The sequence below is a fragment of the Protopterus annectens genome, chromosome 1.part1 (assembly GCF_019279795.1).
Source record: "Protopterus annectens isolate FY-2018-M chromosome 1.part1, PAN1.0, whole genome shotgun sequence".
Lineage (NCBI taxonomy): Eukaryota > Metazoa > Chordata > Ceratodontiformes > Protopteridae > Protopterus > Protopterus annectens.
Window position 1 is genome coordinate 875,767,580 of NC_056726.1, and position 21,142 is coordinate 875,788,721.

The following is a 21,142-nucleotide window of genomic DNA, read 5'->3' on the forward strand; positions in this document are numbered from 1 at the left end:
GGTCTGTAGTAAGTATCCAATCAAAGCCAGAGGTTGAACCAGTATTTTTATTAATATGCATGGAGGACGTGAGGAGATGTTCAAAGTGATGCAGGTTAATACTAATATCTGGAGAGTCTGTCATAAATTTTCACCAGTCTATGTTTACATCTCCTAGAGTGGTAGTTTTATAGAATGTGTTGTCAGAGAGCAATGTCAGCATATATTCTAGGAATGGTATGTTGTTTCCTGGCAGGATATAAACTGAGGTTACAGCAAACTTTTTGTAGGAATTCAAGTGACAGTTTAGAACAATTAGTTTAGCAGGGTGAAAACTTGGTAATGGCGTTTGTAGGGGGGGCAAGATTGAGAAGATCAGAGTAGAGAACTGCAACACCCCACACTTTTTTGTCTCTCTATTTAATCAAAATATGTTGTAACCAGGGGGTAGGATTTCATTATTAGCTATGTGGAGTTTTAACCAAGTTTCAGTTATGGCTAAAATATGAGGAGAGTGTTGGGCTATCCAGGAGTGTTGTTCTGTGGTTTTATTGAGAAGGCTTTGTCAGTTAATTGAGAACAGGTCTAGGTTTTTGGGTGTGGAGCAATATGGAGGATGTAGGGATATGTTAGGTGGAGGTAAGGGTTGGGATGGGTGCATGCTGGGGTTAAGTGAAGGAGAAGAGGGACTGGGGTTGGGGTGAATGTAACCAGCTAGGAGAAGAGTCATTGTAAGTGATGTAGGATACGGATAAAGTTGGTTGAGGCTATAGCAGAGTACTTTACGGTTGTCATTGGGGGAAATGTGAGTGAGAATTTTGACCTTGCACAGATAGAAATGGGAGGTGATAAAAAGTTATGGAGAGATGTAGAAGGAGTAAGTTGTATTACAGTTGTTAAGGGAATAGAAACGAGTAGGGGATGGGTTCGAATAATGTAGTGTGTTGTAGTATGACATAAGTTGAGTGAGTAGGTTGAAAACTGGGACACTTAGGTAAAAGTGAGACATGATGTTAGGAGTGTGGGAGGAAAATTTTGATTATAAGCTGGCTTGAGGCTAATTAAATGTTAGTGGAAATGGGATGTGTGTGGTATGTAATTAAGAGTTGTAATCTAACTGAAATGTTGAAGTGAAAGCTGCGGAGAGTAGATAATGATGATAGAGTATAAATTAAGTAAGTTCAGGGGTGGGTGGGAATGGGGGTAGGGTAAGGGAATGGAGAGAGCCCGAGTGTTGCGAGGGTGAATGGAGTGGGATGAGCCATGATGCAGACCATGCAAGCTAGAAAAGAGAACAATCAGTCACCTGAGAGAAACAGCAGGTCAGAGTGGAGCCTAAAAATGGACAGGAGTGTCATACAAAGAAACCTAGGCTGGCTAATCCTTTTTGTTTGACTAAATTTGCAAAAGCTGAAAATTCTATTTCAGGAGCAGTGACAGAGAAACAGACCAAGCCAAGTGAAGGTAGGAAGTGATATAGAGAGCTGGTGGGTTGATTGGGACAGCGACCAAGTTACTGCATGCACCATTTAAGTAGATAAAGGAGTAAGCAGTTTCAGGGGAAGAAATATAAACTTGCCTATTGCACTAAGAAGATAAGTATTTAGACTGAAGTGTCTGTTTTTGAAGGGACGCTTGATGGTTCACAAGATTGCAGAGATGGATGAAGCTCCAGTAATGCAGGGGAAGCAGGAAGAATGCTCACATAGGTTTTAAATAATGGAAGCTATTGCACCAAGAAGAAAAGTGTTTAGATTGAAGTGTCCATTTTTTATGGAATTTCCGATGGTTCACAAGGTTGCAGAGAAGGTTGAAAGCTCATGTAATGCAGGAGAAGTAGGTAGAATGTGCTCATGTAGGTTTTAATCAATGGAATCTATTGCATTGAGAAGAGAAGTGTTTAGACTGAAGCATCCATTTTCTTGATGGGAATTATGAGGGTATCACCCACTATCATCCGTAATAATTTGCTAAGAGCAATGACTTCAATGGTTGCATTATCCAGAGAGAGGACTTTAAATTTTGTTTTTTCATGGGAGATGGACTTGGGGGAAAAAGTAGTAGCTTTTTATTTTAGGACTGAGCATGAGCTGTAAATTACAAAGCCATGTTTCAGTTGCTGTTAAAGCTTCTTGAGTAATTTTTAGGAAGTGTGCCAGGTTGTCAGATGAACAATGAGTGTGGGGTCATCTGCATACAGTATTAGGGAGGTCTGTTGTATGGATGTGTGGAGGGTGTTAGTGAGAATATTAAAGAGGAGGTTATCAGGGATTGAGCCTTGTGGTGCACCAATGGTGACTGGGTGGAATGGAGACAAGGTGGAGTATCATGCTGATATTAAGTGGATAAGAAGCTTTTGAACCATAAAAGGGTAGGCTGACAGAGACCTAATGAAGACATTCAAAGTTGAAGTTTCTTGTGACAAACTGAGTTAAAGGCTTTAGACAAGTCTAGAAATAAGGAGAAGACTAGTTTGCTGTTATCTCTAGCTTTATTGATAGTATCTATATAGGTTAGAAGTACAATATTAGTATAATAGGTAAGACGGAAGCCATGCTGTGTGGGGGATAGGAGTTCTTCCTGCAAGAGATAGTTTAGCAATTGTTTTGACGACATTTTTCAAGTATTTTGGAAAGGGGGAATTACTACAGGTCTAAAGTTAGTAGTGTCTGTTGAATTTCCTCTTTTGTTCAAAGTGATAATGTATGACTTCTCTCACAGAGAAGGAACATGGGATTTCTGGATTGACCTATTTATAAGAATTCAGACAAGGCTGATAGTACTATTGACAAATAATATGTCATAGGCTAATAGCAAATGAGATTTGAGGTCATTCACATCAACAGTATATGACTGTGAGAGATTGTTCCAAAAGACTGATCCTAAAACGAATAATTCTTTTTCACTAGGGGTAATTATCAGTGGTGGTTTATAAAAGATAAATGTGTCTTCATTTGTTGTTCTGTATCATTAGATGGGCGTCTTATTGTTTGTTTTGAGACCAGATGATGAACATTTCTTTTCATTTGCTACCTTGTAAAGAACAGACAGCAGACCCAAACCCTACCGAATTGCTATGTTTTTACTGAGTTTTGGGATCCAAATAATGGGGTGCCATGATTCCCGTATGACACTCCTTCATTTCCGATTTTTCCCCAGCTTTTTTTTTTATTTTCTTTCTTTTGCTTTTTGAGCTGACTGTTTGAAACTTTGAATGGATCTGCGAGTGGAAGCGGGAAGTATTGCTTCAATGGTAGGAAAGAAGCTTCAAGCTCAAACACTGTACCTTGGATACAAGGTAAAAAGAGTCTAAAGTCCCTAGCCACTACCACTTATGAATTGCTGCCTCATATTTTTGTTCTGTTCCTCATTAAATCTGTTTTTTCAGGATTTTTTTTGCAAATCAATGACGGATTGAATTCACTAAATAATGACAGGCATTTGAATTTCAGACTTCATATTCTTCAGAAAATAATTGGTAACACAAAACCTTTTATTCTAGCAATTTTCTAAGTTTATAAGATCAGTATTTGGAATTTGTCCCTATTTTAGTGCTGTATTTCCACATTATTCACTTTGTCCAGGGTTTTTTGGGTAAGACATTGAGAGCTATGGTGAAAAATGAGAACTGAATTCTGTATTCCCCCATTATTGGCTTTGTCCAGTTTTTTGTACTAAGAGGTTGAGAGCTATGGTGAGAAGTGAGAACTGAATTCACTAAATGATAGCCATTTAAGTTTCAGTCTTCCTATCTTTCAGGAAACTGCTGGTTTGGCATAGTGGTATGTTGCTCTAACTGTAGTGCACAGGGTCCTGGGTTCAAGACTTGGTAGTGAAATTCATGGTGTTAACACAACATTTTATTCTAGCAACTTTCCAAAATTATACAAGCAATGTTTAAAATGTGTCCCTGTTTTTTGGATTTTTGCCCCCCCTCCAAAAAAAAAAACTGAAATTGAAAATAAGTGCAAGAAGTTGTGCAAGGTGCCTATAGCTTACACTACTGTCATTCTATATATACATATATATCTATATCTATATATATATATATATATATATATATATACATACACACACACACACACACACACACACACACACACACACACACACACATACACATATATATATATACATAGTGTGTGTGTGTGTGTGTGTGTGTGTGTGTGTGTGTGTGTGTGTGTGTGTGTGTGTGTGTGTGTGTGTGTGTGTGTGTGTGTGTTTGTGTGTGTGTAAGTGGACTTTTATGATGGAAATATTTTGAATTGGGCAGTTTTGTCATTATTGGTTCATGCATTTTGTTTCATTGCCTACTGGGCAAATGTTCAAGCAATACATTTAAAATGTGATTTTGTGTGTGTGTGTGTGTGTGTGTGTGTGTGTGTGTGTGTGTGTGTGTGTGTGTGTGTGTGTAAGTAGACTTTTATAATGAAAATGTTCTGAATATGGCAGTTTTGTCATTATTGGATCATGCATTCTTTTCATTGCCTACTGGAAAACAATTTCAAACAATACATTTAAAATTGTGCTCGAACTTAAGTCTAACAAATGTGCTGTAGTATATAAGGAATATAATTTAATAAAGTCAGGAAGATGTATCAAAGAACACATGTATGTTTCTTGTTTTGTGTGCAAGGGTCTATGATTTGAAAACAGCCCAAAGGTAATCTTTATCCACCACTGGCCAGATGCATTTTCTTTGGCTGTGGTGTGGGTTTCAATGCTGTTTCAATGAATGAGAGTTTCAAGGGCAGAGAAGTTTTAATGCCAAGTCTCTTTTCATTGTGAGACAGTATTGCTTTGTTTAGCAGATCTATATTAGTGTTTGTGCATTGTGCTATAAAATGTAAAAATAAAATCCAAATAATCATTGAAGAAGTAAAGCAGTATGCATGCACATATTAGTGTTTATGGTAAATGGGGCGAAATAGCTAGGTAATGGGACATTGTAATCGCTGGAGGGGGACTCTGGTGCCTTATTTTTCTTTGTCTGTTCTTCGGTTTGTGTTTGAAAGTTGGTATTCCACAATTCCAATGGAGTGGGTGGGGTTACATAATTATGTATGCAAATTTTACATTAATCAGCGTACAGATTTGTACCTATTTTTCATGGGCATTGTCCAGATTTTTGATTTTCCAGGTTGAGCGGTATGACAGCAGCAGGTGAGTTCCTTTTACTGTAACTGGCAGCCAATTTGAATTTTGCAATAAGTGGAATTGAGGGCTTATATTGTCCATAAGTGATTCTTGTGAACAGTACTTCACCACAGGGTCTGCTCTGTCATCCCTTGATGTGTGCCTGCCCCCTTATAAATATAATTTAGGGCTATTGTCACGAGACTGGGAACACCATTCTCTTGCCCCCTGGTCTTTGCCATTGGCATTGAGAAAGCCTGAACTTACACAGGAGAATGTGACCAACTGGAAAAAACCTTCTCTTCTACCACGGGATGGTTGGGTGAGGAAAAGCAGCTTACCTCCATCTCACCCACACACACACATTCTTGCTAGATTTTTCCATTGTCCCTCCTGTTATTTGAGTTTGGGTTATCTGAGTCATAGTTAGGTCTTCATACCTCTACACTGCTGAGCTAGTCTTGCCTTATTACACTTAAACAAATGTTCATAGGAACATTTTAATGGGTAATTGACAAAGGTAACGTAAACTATATATTTGTGCTCTTGGTAAGGGTTTATACTTCAAGCCACTGATAAAAGCACTCCAAAGGAGTGTAAACCAACAACTCACAAATAAAATAAAAACATCACCACTGAAAGTGAATAAAACTTTTACTCTGATGAAGCCCAGTAAACTGTCGAGTGAAAGCGCTTACATTAAAATCTGTTTGCTGTCACATTTGGTGGTGGGGTTTTTATTGTATTTTATATTTTATTTTTTTATATTTTATATTTTATTTTACTTTTTATTTAAGGGTTTATACTTTGCCTCAGTGTTGGTCAAGCAAAAACAAGTGTGTTACATTGTAGTGCATATGTCTGAAGGACTGCCAAGCTCATTTTTGGGCACTTGGAACTGTTTATGCTTATCAGAACAGTATATAAGAGCCTTATTTTATTTTATTTTTTATTTTATGTTTGTTTACCAGGAAAGTACGACTGGGCACAGGTCCTTTTTCAGTGGAGGCCCAGTGAGAAAAGCTCCAAGAGTAACAAATACATGCAATGCAGAAAAAATACAGCCAAGTGAGAAGTAAATACATACAAGATAGTGGTTTCAGATACAATAAGTAGAGCAACAGTAATTTACATAAAAAATAGTTGCTTACATTTAGTGGATATATTCGAACGATTATGTACAGTTAAAGTGAAACTACAGTTAGTGGTAGATCATGCTAGTAGAGTAAGAGTAATGATAATAGAGTGAAAGGGAAGAATAGGTTATCAAGGGGAGTTGCAGGTGCAGAGCCAGGTGTTAGTAAGGTGCGTTTTTAGAAGTTTTTTTAAACTGAAGTCTTGAGGAGTTAGTTACTAGTGAGTTAGGTAGATTATCCCAGTGTTTGGAGATGTAGTTGGAAAAAGTGATTCACCTGCTGAATTGTTAGCTTTGGTGGTGTGTAGAAATAGTTTGTTGCTGGAGCGAAGGAGTCTTGAGGAGGAATATGGCTGAATGAGATCTTTGAGCACAGGGGTATTTTCTGATTGACAGAGTATTTTTTGGGTGAAGGTAAGTTAATTAAAGAGAATATGTGGGAGTTCAAGCCACTTGAGCTGCTCAAGTGATGAGCAGTGATGTGACTTCTATGAGGCATTAGCGGCAAACTTGGAGATGTTATTGTAACAGGCCTTGAATTTGGCTAGATGTGTCTTGCGGAGGTTGGTTAAGATTGGGGAGATGTACAAGAGAGTTGAGAGGATGTGGGTTGTAGCAATGGTGGCTTTTGTGTTATTTGTCAGAAATCTATTATTTCTATATAGGAGACCTAGTTTTTTGTGAACTTTTTTAATGGATTGGGCAATGTGAATATCAAATTTCAGGTTATTGTCAATTTCCACTCCTAGTAATTTGGTATGGTTTGTTGATGTGATGATAGTTTTATTTTTAGAGAGGCTACAGAAGTTTGTGGATGGGGAGGTGTTTCTGGTTTGGTAGAAGAGAAGAAGTTTTGTTTTGCTGGGATTTAGGATAAGTTAGGAGCTAGTGAACTAGGATTCAGTGGAAAAGAAGTAATCCTGAGTACTGGTATGAAGGTCTTTGAGGGAAGAAGCTGAACAAATCCCCTCAAATCAAGGTAAATGTCATCAGTGTACTGAACCACTGAGGCCTGCGTTATAGCTGAGCAGAGCTGGTCGGTAAAAAGAGAAAAAAGAAGAGGACCAAGGATGGAGCCTTAGGGAACCCCTAAGGTGAAAGAGTAAAGGGGTGAGAGATCTTGGTGCCAACGGACAACCTGTTGACATTCTGTTAGGTAACTTTAGAACCAGGTGATAGCGGGGTGACTGAGGCTAAGGGAGGAGAGGACATAGATGAGTTTGGAGTGGTTGGCCATGTCAAAAGCCTTGGACAGGTCTAGGAATATGGCTGATACAAATTTATCATTGTTTCTATGCTGGTTAACTGTGTTAGTAAAGGACAGTAGTGCTGTGGTGGTGTTGTGAGAGGGGTGAAAACTATGTTGAGTGTCACATAGGAGCCTGTGTGTAAGGAGATAGTCGATAAGTTGAGTGTGTATAACCCTTTTCAGATTTTTTTGAGAGAGAGGATAGCATTACAATTGGGCAATAGTGTGTTAGTTTGGTGGAGTTACCTCCTTTATGTAAAGGCAAGATGTGGGAGATTTTCCAGATGGTGGGGATGTAGGCTTCAGATAATGCCCTGTTTATAAGTATGGATACAGGGTATGTGATTGCTTCTGCTGCAGTTTGCAGGAATTCAGCAGGGACATTGTAGGCAGCAAAGGTAGTGGGCTTAAGTTTTTTTTAGTAGCTTTTGATTATGTAAGTGAAGACTGGGTTTGATGTAAACTGGTTGTTGTTTTTGGGTGGATGTAAACTGTTGTGGTTTGGGGTAGGATGGGTGTGGTTCAGGGTTGTTTGAGTCAGTGGAAGTTGTCAAATTGATTCTGTAAAGTAAGTATTAAACTGAGTGGCTAAGTTCATGGAGTTGTTGGTTGTTGTTGGGGTGGGAGTGGTTGATTTTCCAGGATGCAATATATTGTTAACTGCTGCCCAAAATATTTGAGGGTTATTTTGATGTTTATTATGTATGTTGTAATAGTAGTTGCTTTTGTCTAATTTTACTATTTGTTTGCTTTATTTCAGAGTTCTAGGAAGGTTTGTTTAGTTATATGGGATTTGGTTTTACGATATAGTTCTTGGACTTTATCTCTGGTTCTTAGTAGTTATCTGGATTCTTTACTTAGCCAGGGTGAGTATTTTGATTTCACTCTAATGGTTTGGGGGTGGGGGGGGTGTGATAGTTGAGTATGTTTAGGAAGGTGGAGTTAAAGGAGAGAACAGCTTCTTCTAGAGGCAGGTGCTTGAGAGGTTCCCAATTGTAGCTTTTTAGGGCAGAGATAAACCTGTTTGGATCAAAGTTTTTTTGTTTGTTTCTGATTAGACAGATGGAGGGTTGGCAGTTCCGATGAATGTAGTTTCTTAGGAGAAAGGTTTGGTTGTGGTCACTAAGGCAGTCAGGGAGGCAGCCTGAGTGGATGAGAGATTGGGTTTGCTAAGCAAAATCCAATTGAGGACGGATTGATGCTTAGAGGTTTTATCAGTCCTAGAGGGAGATGTGATGAGTTGGGTGAAGCAATAAAGGTTTACATGGGATATAGGGTTTGGAGAGGAACAAAGCAGCCAATCACAATATCAGAAGAATGCCAGACACCCAGCATTACTGCAGCACAGGTTAAAGCTGCATTGTCCTAGGCCAAGAATACAGTGTCCATGGGACCCTACAATATCCCTGGCTGTGTGCTACATGAACTACAAAGTGAACTGGCAGCACACCTGTGTGCCCTGTTCAGTCACAGCCTCACCTCAGGCTTTGTCCCTACAGAATGGTGCACTGCTGCAGTCATCCCTCTCCATAATGGGGGAGTGACTACAGACCCTGGGAATTATTGCCCCATTAGCCTGACGAGTCTAATATGTAAGGCTTTGGAGCACATTGTCACGGACCTAATTAACAAGGATATAGGGAATCTCCAAACTCTGGATCCCACAAAATTTGGTTTTGTGAAGGGTAGATCATGCCTGCTGAAACTGGTTGACTTCTTTGAGTCAGTCACCAGAGCTGTGGATGAGGGCAAGGCAGTTCATACAGCCTACCCCGATCTGGCCAAGGCATGTGATACCATTACCCATTCAGGAATTATTGATAGACTCACCAAACTAGGTATCAACCCCTATATCACTAGGTGTGTTGCAAACTGGCTCACAGATAGAACCCACACTGTGAAAGTAGCAGATTCCAAGTCAGACTGCTGACCAGTCATGAGTGGAGTCCCAGAGGGGTCAGTCTTGGGTCCTCTCCTGTTTGGCATCTACATCTCAGAAGTCCAGGCCAACATGGAGGGACTCTGGCTGACCAAGATTGCTGACAATTGCAAGCTGGCAGCCATTATTAACTCCCCAAGTGATGTAGACATCCTACAGAAAGGCCTTACTGACACCAATGACTGGTGTCAAAACCATGGCCTTAAGTTTAATGCCAAAAAATGCACCGTCATTCCCTTTGGGAAAAACTTAGTTCCCACTTATTACCACATTGATGGCAGCCCACTGAACAATGAAGGCATTATGAGATCTGGGGACACAGGTTGACAGCAACCTCTCCTTTGACCACTACATTGCCACTGTGGTCAGAAAGTCCTTCTGTGTGCCACATCTCATTACCAAGGGTTTTGCATCCAGGAAGAAAGAGGTCATCATCACTCTCTACTCTTCCCTCATTAGACCAATCATTGAGTATAATGCCCCATTTGGCATGTACCTCACTAAACACCTGCAACAGCTGGAAAGGCCACTAAAGTACCTTACAAAGAGGATCCTAGGCCTTAAACACATGCCCTACATGGACAGACTAAAAAAACTCCAGCTTTTCTCTGTCTAATATCGTCTATTAAGAGGCGATCTCTGCTTGACTTACAAAGCCATGTCTGACCCAGCCCTGTTAGAAATGTTACACCTAAAGAAATCCCAATCCCTCCACACCACACACTCAAGGGACCTCAATCTCATTACCACAATCAACAGAACATGCTGGAGGGACAGGTTCATAACCCAGAGATTGCCCATGCTCTTGAACAGACGTCCCATACATGTCAAGCAGGCCCTTTTCAAGAGAAATCTTGATGAGTTGATGGAAAATAGAAAGTTCATCCCAGGGATCACTCCAGTGGCTCTACTTGATAGAGGCATCAAGAACTAATGGCTGCATGATGCCAGGGAACTTCTAAGGGCTAGGCTTGTAAAGGCTTCAGGGCTGTTGGCCTAGTACAGACCTATGAACCTATATTAAAGTCGCCCATTAGTATTGTTTCTTGTGGGAGAGATATAGAGGTCCATTGTAGTATGCTTTCAAGTGTGGCAATATTGTTGCCTGGTGGAATATATCCAGCTATGATATTTAGTTGTTTTTTTTGGTAAATCATTAAATTAGCAAATATTAATTCTGCATTATCAAATTCAGGTATGGAGAGGTCCAGAAGGTCTAGTATGGTGATTTCTGAATAAGATTGCAACACAGGATGTATAATATTATGGCTGTGATGTCTGTTCCATTGTGCTAATATTATCTGAATACACATTTTGAGATACAAAATACTGTGAATGGAATTATTTTAAGGGTGCATAATGTTTACTAATAGAAAAAGGAAGAAGAAGTGCCAGTAAGTAACCTGCAAATGTATTTGATAAATCCTTTGCTCTGCAGGTAGGAGAATAAGCAGATAGCGTGAGTTAGAACAACCAGGTGATACTGTGCATTTAAATTGAAGATAGCAAGGTCAGAGAGAGGATAGACAAATACCTCACCTCTAGTCTTTTTTGATAGTGCCAATGGATCCATTTCCGCTAAGTAGTCTGCCACCAATTCAGGCAAGTAGTATATTGATTTAATGCTTCATATGAAGGATAACACTTTAATAATATCATACTCTCATTATTATGTACTATGATCTCAGTATTAGCATGTTATTCCATGCTAAATCACCAGTTTTCTGGTTCTCAAGAATCAAATGTGAGTGTAATACCTGATGAGCTACTGAAAAATGACATTACTTTGTATAAAAAGATCACAGAGAATATAAATTTAATGTTTAAAACTTACTATTCATTGCACAAAAGAAGTATTTATACAGCTGGTAGAAGACCTACAATGCAAGTTCCAGTTTGTTGCACCAAGCGTTATCATCCAAAGATAGTTTGAAGTTGTTGTATCCTTTTTAATATATACAGATCCATTGGAAATAATTATGATCCACACTCAAAGATGTGTTTATGGGGGGGGGTGGAGGTAGTGTGGGGGGGGGGTGGACGGGGACAAAGGTATCCATTATAAGCATGTTCTTTCTTACAATTCAGACCACAGTTTGTTGAAGTTTGAGAGACCAAGCTATTATCCATAGAAATTGCTAATAAAAGATGAGTCTGTGAAAAATGCCAATGTGTTTTGAGATATACTTCAAAGAACAACTATTTAGGTTTGACATCCATGATCTCCAGTTAAGTACTGTTAAATCCCTTAAAAAGATGCCACTAGTATACTTATCCATATTAGACAATAGAAGTAATGGTATCCCACTTGACACATGGTAACTTCTCATCAAAGTGCCATTGCTGGGCATGCACTGTGGTATGCAACAAACTTGCACAAATGTCACAGTTCATCACAGCAACTATAATTCCAAGAAGTTGCGTGTAGATATTTATTTTGCATGTAGGTATTTATTTTTTAGCAGGCTAATGAAGACTCCTGGAGCCATACCTCCAAACCTGAAACCATTGTCAGGTATAACATGTTATCAGATATCAATATTGAATGTCTGTGAAAAATGTCTAAGTAATGGTGTAGAAAATTCTGGTCACATTCTAGTAAAAAGGCTTTTTTGGGTAATATTCTACCACTAAGTTGAGAGTGATACTGCAAGTATGTCATGGCTGAAAGGCCTTATTCCTACAGTACCACTTCTAGTGTCATACAGAAGTGAACTGTGGTTGGTGCTCTCCTATGTCATGGCCAGGGAGAATCACACCCATGCAAAGTGCTGCTCTTTCAGGAATAATCTCTTGTAAACACTGGATATGACGTAAAACTAGTTACTTTAGGAACCATAACCTGCATTTTTGCAGTGCAGCCCCACAACATGATCAAATAATGTATATGTGACAGGTTTTACCTGTCATACATACATTATTCCATCGGTCATACAGTCAGTGCTGTGACTATGGATGAGTTCAGTTATTCTTGGCAAGGGCACAGTGAGATCAGCAGTAAAGAGTTTACCCCAGGGATAGGTACTGAGGTTCACTTAAATTAAATGTTTGTGAAATCTATCACTTGCTCCTGGTGTAGCAGGTATCCCTAGCACTTGTGGTATCAGTATGTCATTCAATAGTGTTGGGGGTACTCAGTCACCCAAGGATGATGTTTTACTAGAGGTAGAGTTGGAATTTAGTGCTGGGTTGGGGATACTCAACCACTCCAGTATGATGTTTTACTAGAAGCAGATTTGGAATTTAGTGCTGAATTTGTCTTCCAGTATGGAGAAAGCCTTATATTATTCTGGCAATACCTTTTTTGATCTTGACTACTAACCTTCATGTGACACTGATTACTGACTTACCAGAATGAGTCTGAAAAATTAAAATATCTCCCAGTCAAGAAAACTAGGATATGGTCCTTGAGCTTTGACTAGTCAGTTTATCTGCCTATAGTTTATCCTCCTCCATTATTAATCATACAAAAACAGAACATCCCTTAAATTCCAGTTGCCAAAATTATCATTTTGTACTGTGCTCAAAATCAATTTCTTTTTGAATAAATCATTGGTTACTACACAGACTAGACTAGGAGGACTATGTTGTACTGGTATGCACGTTTCTTGAACTAGCATGAACATGTTCATAAACACTGCATTCAGAGAAATGATTAACTTGATTTAAGCAAAAGATACACACTCAGAATTGTTTACAGCATGTTTGGCCTGTTTCTCCTTGTCATTCTGAATGTCAGATTCAGGCTTTTCACATGCCACTCCTGAACTCCATTTGCCAATCATGTTCATGGTTCTTATTTGAATTCACATACTCTAGTACAAAGTGGACTACAACTGGAACATACTATCTTTGCATTTCATAAAAAGAGAAAAGGCAGTCTGTAACCATAATCCACATTTACAGATGTAATATTAGAATAGTACCTAGATAATGTAAATAATTTCACACATCAATGGCTACCTTAAAACCTAAATTGGCTAAAACATAAAAAATATAGTTCTTCGAGGAGTTTCACCCCATATTTCCTAAATCACAGGTAAATCACAGGTAATATAATCACATAGGAGATTAAACTATGTGCTATCATATGGGCGGTTGAGTCTCTTTCTCACCTCCTTCCCCATCTAGCAGTAAAATGGCATTCTTTATACAGTACTGGGATGTACTTGTGAGAGTTAATGCTGGAACACATTAAACTAACAACAGTATTTGCCCAGCTGTTTCTGTAAGAGAATAAGAACAAAAGATTAGGTACTGAAAATTCCAACCAAGTGAGGATACACAATGATCAAATTGTATCATTCTTACAATGTTTAGCTCTCCAGCCAAGCCAAAGAAACATCTTTGAAATTAAAGACAGATGACAGAAGGGGATAAAACCGAAAAAAAGTACTGGCAGGGAAGAATGATTATGATATGGAAGACGGAAGACAGAAATCACAGTTACCATCTCAGATGCATCAAAAATGTAAATCTAAGTACACAAACAAATAAATTAGTAAAAACACTAGTTCTCTTAGGCTAGGGAACAATATAACATTTCATAAAATATACAGGACATTAGAAGACATACGTTGAGCACACTTGTCTATCTATTTATGTTTTCCTTTTACTTGTCTAGGTTAATCTCCTGCTACTGTACTATTCATCAGAAAAAATGAAAGTGAAATATGAAGTATCAGTGCCCATGACAGCATGAAATCACAATACTTTAAAGGACATTTTTATGAAATCGCACAGAAATGTTTTGTGTGTGTGTGTGTGTGTGTGTGTGTGTGTGTGTGTGTGTGTGTGACAGAGAGAGAGAGAGAATGTATATGTTAGTGTGTGTATGCACATCTGTGTGTGTACAGACAAAAGGTGAGGATGTGATCGCTGCACATAATGGAACCCATTCCAAGCAATCTAAACCTACACTGTCGGTTTCACAAGGAAAGCAGAAAATAACTGACCTGAGTATGTACACACAACCACTAAAGTGCATGACAGAATCAAAATTGCTGGGAAAAATATCAGCAGCAAACCCTATATACACTTGTAGATATCCAGGGTTTGCTAAGTTTCTGTGTTTAATTGGTGTCCATTCAAGAGCAAGAAATTCTCTCTCTTCTTTAAAGTTATCATCACTGCCTGTCAGTTGGTTCCTCTAATTTATACTTAGGTTCATAGGTTCATAGGTAGATACTAGGCTATTTGCCCTAGGGCATTTATAAGCCTAGCCAGAGTGTATTTCTTCCGCCTCCCTATTAGATTAGCCTACTGTGCCTCTGTAAAGTAGGTCACAGAAGGTACCCTTTTAAGATTAGTTTACTGTGCCTCTGTCTAGCAGGGACACAGGAGAGATCCCAGGGGTGAATTTGAGATTTCCCATCCACGCGTCCAAATTTCGCTTGAAGAGGGTCAGCGAGGGGCTATGTCTAACATGAATTGGGATTCTATTCCAGAGTGAGGGGAGCCTCTGGGAAATGAATCTGTCCCTCCAGCATGTTCTATTTATTTTTGTGCTGAGGTTTAGGTCCCTGGAGCGTGTAGCTCTAAGGGACTTGGATTTTTTGAGGAGGAGCATGTCCATTAATTCTGGGTTTGACATGGCTTTGTACGTCAGGCATAGATCGCCTCTGAGTAGGAGGTAAGTAACTGAGTAGAGCTGGAGTTTCTTTAGTTGAGCTGCATAGGACATCTGTTTGTAGCCCATGACCCTCTTGGTGAGGTACTTTTGGGGTCTCTCCAGTTGCTGCAGGTGTCGGGTAAGGTACATCCCAAAAGGGGCATTGTATTCAATTATGGGCCTAATGAGTGACAAGTAGAGGGGCACAATGACCTCTCTTGATCTAGATGCAAACCCTTTCATGATAAGGTGGGCTATATAGAAGGTCTTTCTAACCACTTTGGCAACGTGATTATCAAAGGAGAGATTACTATCTACGTTGGTCCCCAAATCTCTAATTACTTCTTCCGTACTTAATGGATTACCACCTATGTGGTAATTTGTGGGCACCTTGTTTTTCCCAAAGGGGATGACTATGCACTTTTTAGCATTTAGCTTGAGGCCGTGGCTCTGGCACCAAGCATCCGTCTCTGTGAGACCCTTTTGGAGGATGCTTATGTCAGTTGTAGATTCGATTATGGCCCCCAGTTTGCAGTCATCTGCGAACTTTGTCAGCCATAATCCCCCTGTGTTAGCCTGAACCTCAGAGAAGTATATACCGAACAAGAGAGGTCCCAGAACTGAGTCCTGTGGGAAGCCACTTGTAACTGGTTTGGATTCGGACATGGCACCTGCGATTCTGACCATGTGGGATCTATCTCTGAGCCAGTTTGCAACCCATCTTGTGATATAGGGGTTGATATTTAAGCTGGTAAGCTTATTTATGATGCCCGAGTGGGGTATTGTGTCGAAGGCTTTTGTGAGGTCCAGGTAGGCTGTGTGGACTACCTTGCCCTCATCTATGGCTTTGGTAACTGTTTCAAAGAAATCAACTAGGTTTAAGAGGCAAGATCTGCCCTTAACAAAGCCGAATTGGGTAGGGTCCAGTGTCTGGAGGCTCCCAATGTCTTTGTTTATGAGTTCCATTATAATACGCTCCATAGCTTTACAGACCAGACTAGTCAGGCTTATGGGGTGATAGTTTCCGGGGTCCGTTGTGGCACCACCTTTGTGGAGTGGGACCACTGTAGCTGTATGCCATTCTTTGGGTACATATCCTGTAGTAAGGCTAAGTTTGAACAGTGACTTAATGTGAGGGTTCAGTTCTTCTTGGAGCACATGTAAGACACAGCCTGGGATACCGTCCCGTACCATAGATGCTGTGTTTTTTGCTTTGGAGAGGGCAGCTTTCACCTGTGCATCTGTGATTTCAGGGAGGTTATATTCAGTTGGGATAGGTGTTTGCTCCTTTGGAGGGGAAGGGGGGGAGAAGTTTGCGCTGAATCTGTCTGCCAGGATGTTGGCTATGTCTGTAGGTTCGGTATATTTTGTACCGTTATGCAACAATTCAGAGTATATCTGGGAGTTTCTGCCCATGTTCCTGACATAACTAAAGAAGGCCTTGTGATTATCTTTAGTGTCTAGGGCAATTTTTCTTTCGAAATTGGCCTTTGATGATTTTATGAGGGATCGAAGTTTCTTACTAATACTGATCAGAGATGCCTTCCCTTTTTGGGATTTTGCTCTGTCATGTAGTAGCTTCCTCCTTCTGTTGTATAGCTTATTTATGGCTGGGGTCCACCAGACCGGTCTCCTGTTTTTGGAGGAGTGAATCTTGGTTTTATTTGGGATAGCACGATACATGCATTCCTGCAGGTGCTCATAGAATGCATTTGTAAAGGATTCTGCGGATTGGGCTGTATTATCCTCTGGCCCAGGGGCTTTGTAGGATTCCACCTTAGTCTTGAGCAGTGCAAAGTTGGCTTTTGAGAAATTCTTTACAGTGATTTCCTTGGCTGGGGGTGAGGACGGGATATGGATGTCCAGGGAAATTTGTTTCTGGTCTGATCTTACCAATGAGGGGTTTACCTCTGGTATGGAACATAGAGTCCCCATGTTGGTGATGACCAGGTCCAATATGTTGTTCCCTCTTGTGGGACTGGTGACCAGTTGTTCCATTGCATTAGAGTTTATAAATTCAAGGAACCGTTGGGCGAGGGTGTTTGGGCTTGAGTAGTTTTCCCAGTCAATGTTTGGGTAGTTGAAGTCACCCAATAACATAGTGTTTGGAGAGACATTCATATTCTCCAGTGTTCTCAGGAATGCCAAGTGGGGTTCCTGTAATAGGGAGGGTGTTCTGTAGCAGGCTACAAACTGAAATGCAGTTTTGCCCACTGTTAGTTGCACATGGATGGTTTCCGATGCTTCGTGCAGTGCCACTAACCTGGAGGTGTAGGTATCTTTGAAGAATATAGATACTCCCCTCCTTTGTGCTTCGGTCCGAGTTTTGGGGCCGAAATGCATGGTATGAGTTATAACCTGGTAGTGCTGGGGTGCTCTCAGGAGCCTTGAACCAGGTTTCTGTTACTGCACAGACATCAATTTTCTCCATACTGAGGAGAGTCTCGAGTGCATGCATCTTGAGGTTTAGACTTCTGGCATTGAGTAGCATTACCTTTAGTTTTTTTATCTTTGGGTTGTCTATGGAGGTGGGTTTGTCCTTTGAGCCTTGCCTAAAAAAGGCACTATGGGGGTGGCAAGAGCCTTGGCCAGTATACGAAAGCCTAAGGGTGACAGGTGCAAGCCGTCCCTAGCAAAGCAACATGGCTTGTCGAGCATGTCATCCCAGGCTGACAGACACTGGATCCCCTTTGAATGACACCAATACTTTAGCCAATTGTTGAAACTGGTCATTTTGTCTTTATACTTTGGCATCATTCTTGGTGAGGGCAAGATGCTACTCAAGGTCAGGGTCATACCAGCCTGAGCTACATGGTCAGAGAGCTCCTTTATGTCTCTTTTCATGTAGTCCAGGGAGGTACGTCTCAGGTCATTCACACCAGCATGGACAATGACGGAGTCATACTTGTACTTGCTTTGGAGTGACCTGAGTGCTTGCGTTATATGGCGGATCCTGACACCCGACAGGCAGCTTACAGTGACCTTCTCCTTGTTCAGTCTGGTGAGCGGGATGTCAGTGTGCCGGACAGTAGAGTCCCCTATAACAAGTGTATTTGGTGTGTTGTTTGGCCTTAAGGGCTGTGACTGTGAGGCACACTGATTTTGTGAGATATGTGATTTGTGGGTATTGTTGAGGGGTGGTTGTTGCTTGGATATCTGCTTAGGAGGTCTTTGCTGTTTAGGCAGATTTTTCTTTAGAGCCTCCAAGTATGTTTTTGTGTGTTTATGTGTTGGGTATGCAGATGCAATAGGTCTGTGTGAGACTGGATTTGTGGTGTGGGTGGTTACCTTTTAGCCCTGACTGTGCCAGTCTTGGGTTGAGAGAGCTCTGCCTCCAGTTTGGCTGTGTAACTGCATCTCTGACATGTATTAGAGTTTGTTGGAAGGAGGAGAGGGTTGTCTGTGTACATAAGGCAATTGTAACATTGCCTCAAAATTCCCAGATTCACCAGCTGGACTGGAGAGTAACCTTGAAACTGACCCTTGGACATACCAGATTAGTATAGGGAACTGTTTTTTACTGATCAGATTAGGGAAGGGAACTGATTTTTCACTTGATCAGGAAGGACCAATCGGGAGTCTACTACTTATGAGAAGTCAAGGAGGGTGTAGTGCTTTAGTTAGTGTTTCCTTATAAGAGCTGAGCAAGTGCAGGGCTTTAGAAAGAGAATTGAGTGATTACTTTGAGAGTTTGAACAGTTCTAAGGGAAAAAGTGAACAGTAGACTTAGTGGAGCCTGGAATAGTTTAAACCTGTTTAGGCGGCGCTGCCCGACTCTGCTCAGTGCGCAAAACCATGCAAAAAGAGAGTTGTAGGTTTTAAGAGAGAGAGATCAAGGAGTTTAGAATTGACCAAAAATGGCCAATAAAACTACAGCTTCTAGGTAGTAACCACTCCTCCAGGGACAGGCAGGCTTTTCAGTGTTAACCACTCCCACTGGTGAACACAGAGACTTCCCTTTAGCCCAAGCAAGCACTGGCCTTCTAGAAACTTCCAAACAGTTCAGAACAGCAAATCTGTAACTGAACTTTCTTAACTTTCAGAAAGTGGGAAAAAAAGCAAGATTTTTTTTTTTTTGTTGTAGTTTAAAAGTAGCAGAGATACACAAGCAGCAAAATAATCACAACAGTGCAATAAATGACTCCACACTTGAGTGCTAGGCCAAAATCAGGTAAAATGCAGTTTTTAGAGAAAAAATGATTTTAAATTAAGTGCAACACAGGAAATGCAGTAAACAGGCTCTAGATGTGTTCCAAGTACTGTTACTGTTACAGATATAAACTTTAGCAAGCCGGAAAATGCCAAAAAAGTAGGCGGCAAAGCAATAAAACTTAACAAAAAATCAGAAGAAAATACTTAAAATCACAAAAGTGGCTCCTTTTCCTCTCTCAGTGTTTTCTCCCCTTGTTAGGTGCTTCAGCAACAACTAGCAAGCCTGAAAACATGCCAAATCCATGAGGCAGCCTGGTTTTAAGAGAGACAGATCAAGGAGTTTAGAATTGACCCAAAATGGCCAATAAAACTACAGCTTCTGGGTAGTAACCACTCCTCCAGGGCAGGCAGGCTGGTCAGTGTTAACCAATCCCACTGGTGAACACATAGACTTCCCTTTAGCCCAAGCAAGCACTGGCCTTCTAGAAACTTCCAAACAGTTCAGAACAGCAAATCTGTAACTGAACTTTCTTAACTTTCAGAAAGTGGGAAAAAAGCAAGATTTTTTTTTCTTTTTGTTGTAGTTTAAAGGTAGCAGAGATACACAAGCAGCCAAATTTTCACAACTGTGCAATAAATGATGCCACATTTGAGTGCTAGGCCAAAATCAGGAAAAATGCAATTTTTAGAGAAAAAAACGATTTTAAATTAAGTGCAAAATAGGAAATGCAGTAAACAGGCTCTAGATGTGTTCCAAGTACTGTTACTGTTACAGATATAAACTTTAGCAAGCCAGAAAATGCCAAAAAGTAGGCGGCAAAGCAGTAAAACTTAATAAAAATCAGAAGAAAATACTTAAAATCACAAAAGTGGCTTCTTTTCCTCTCTCAGCATTTTCTCCCCTTGCTAGGTGCTTCAGCAACAACTAGCAAGCCTGAAAAGATGCCAAATCCATGAGGCAGCCTGGTTTTAAGAGAGATAGATCAAGGAGTTTAGAATTGACCCAAAATGGCGAATAAAACTTCAGCTTCTAGGTAGTAACCACTCCTCCAGGGACAGGCAGGCTGTTCAGTGTTAACCACTCCCACTGGTGAACACAGAGACTTCCCTTTAGCCCAAGCAAGCACTGGCTTCTAGAAACTTCCAAACAGTTCAGAACAGCAAATCTGTAACTGAACTTTCTTAACTTTCAGAAAGTGGGAAAAAAGCAAGATTTTTTTTTTGTTGTAGTTTAAAGGTAGCAGAAATACACAAGCAGCAAAATAATCACAACAGTGCAATAAATGACCCCACACTTGAGTGCTAGGTCAAAATTGGGAAAAATGCAATTTTTAGAGAAAAAAATGATTTTAAATTAAGTGCAACACAGGAAATGCAGTAAACAGGCACTAGATGTGTTCCAAGTACTGTTACTGTTACAGATATAAACTTTAGCAAGCCGGAAAATGTCAAAAAGTAGGCGGCAAAGCAATAAAACTTAACAAAAAATCAGAAGAAAATACTTAAAATCACAAAAGTGGCTCCTTTTCCTCTCTCAGCATTTTCTCCCTTTGCTAGATGCTTCGGCAACAACTAGCAATCCTGAAAAGATGCCAAAACCACGAGGCCGCCTGGTTTTAAGAGAGACAGATCAAGGAGTTTAGAATTTACCCAAAATGGCCAATAAAACTACAGCTTCTAGGTAGTCACCAGTCCTCCAGGGACAGGGAGGCTGTTCAGTGTTAACCACTCCCACTGGTGAACACAGAGACTTCCCTTTAGCCCAAGCAAGCACTGGTCTTCTAGAAACTTCCAAACAGTTCAGAACAGAAAATCAGTAACTGAACTTTCTTAACTTTCAGAAAGTGGGAAAAAAAACAAGATTTTTTTTTTTTTGCAGCATAAAGGTAGCAGAGATACACAAACAACAAAATAATCACAACAGTGCAATAAATCACCCCA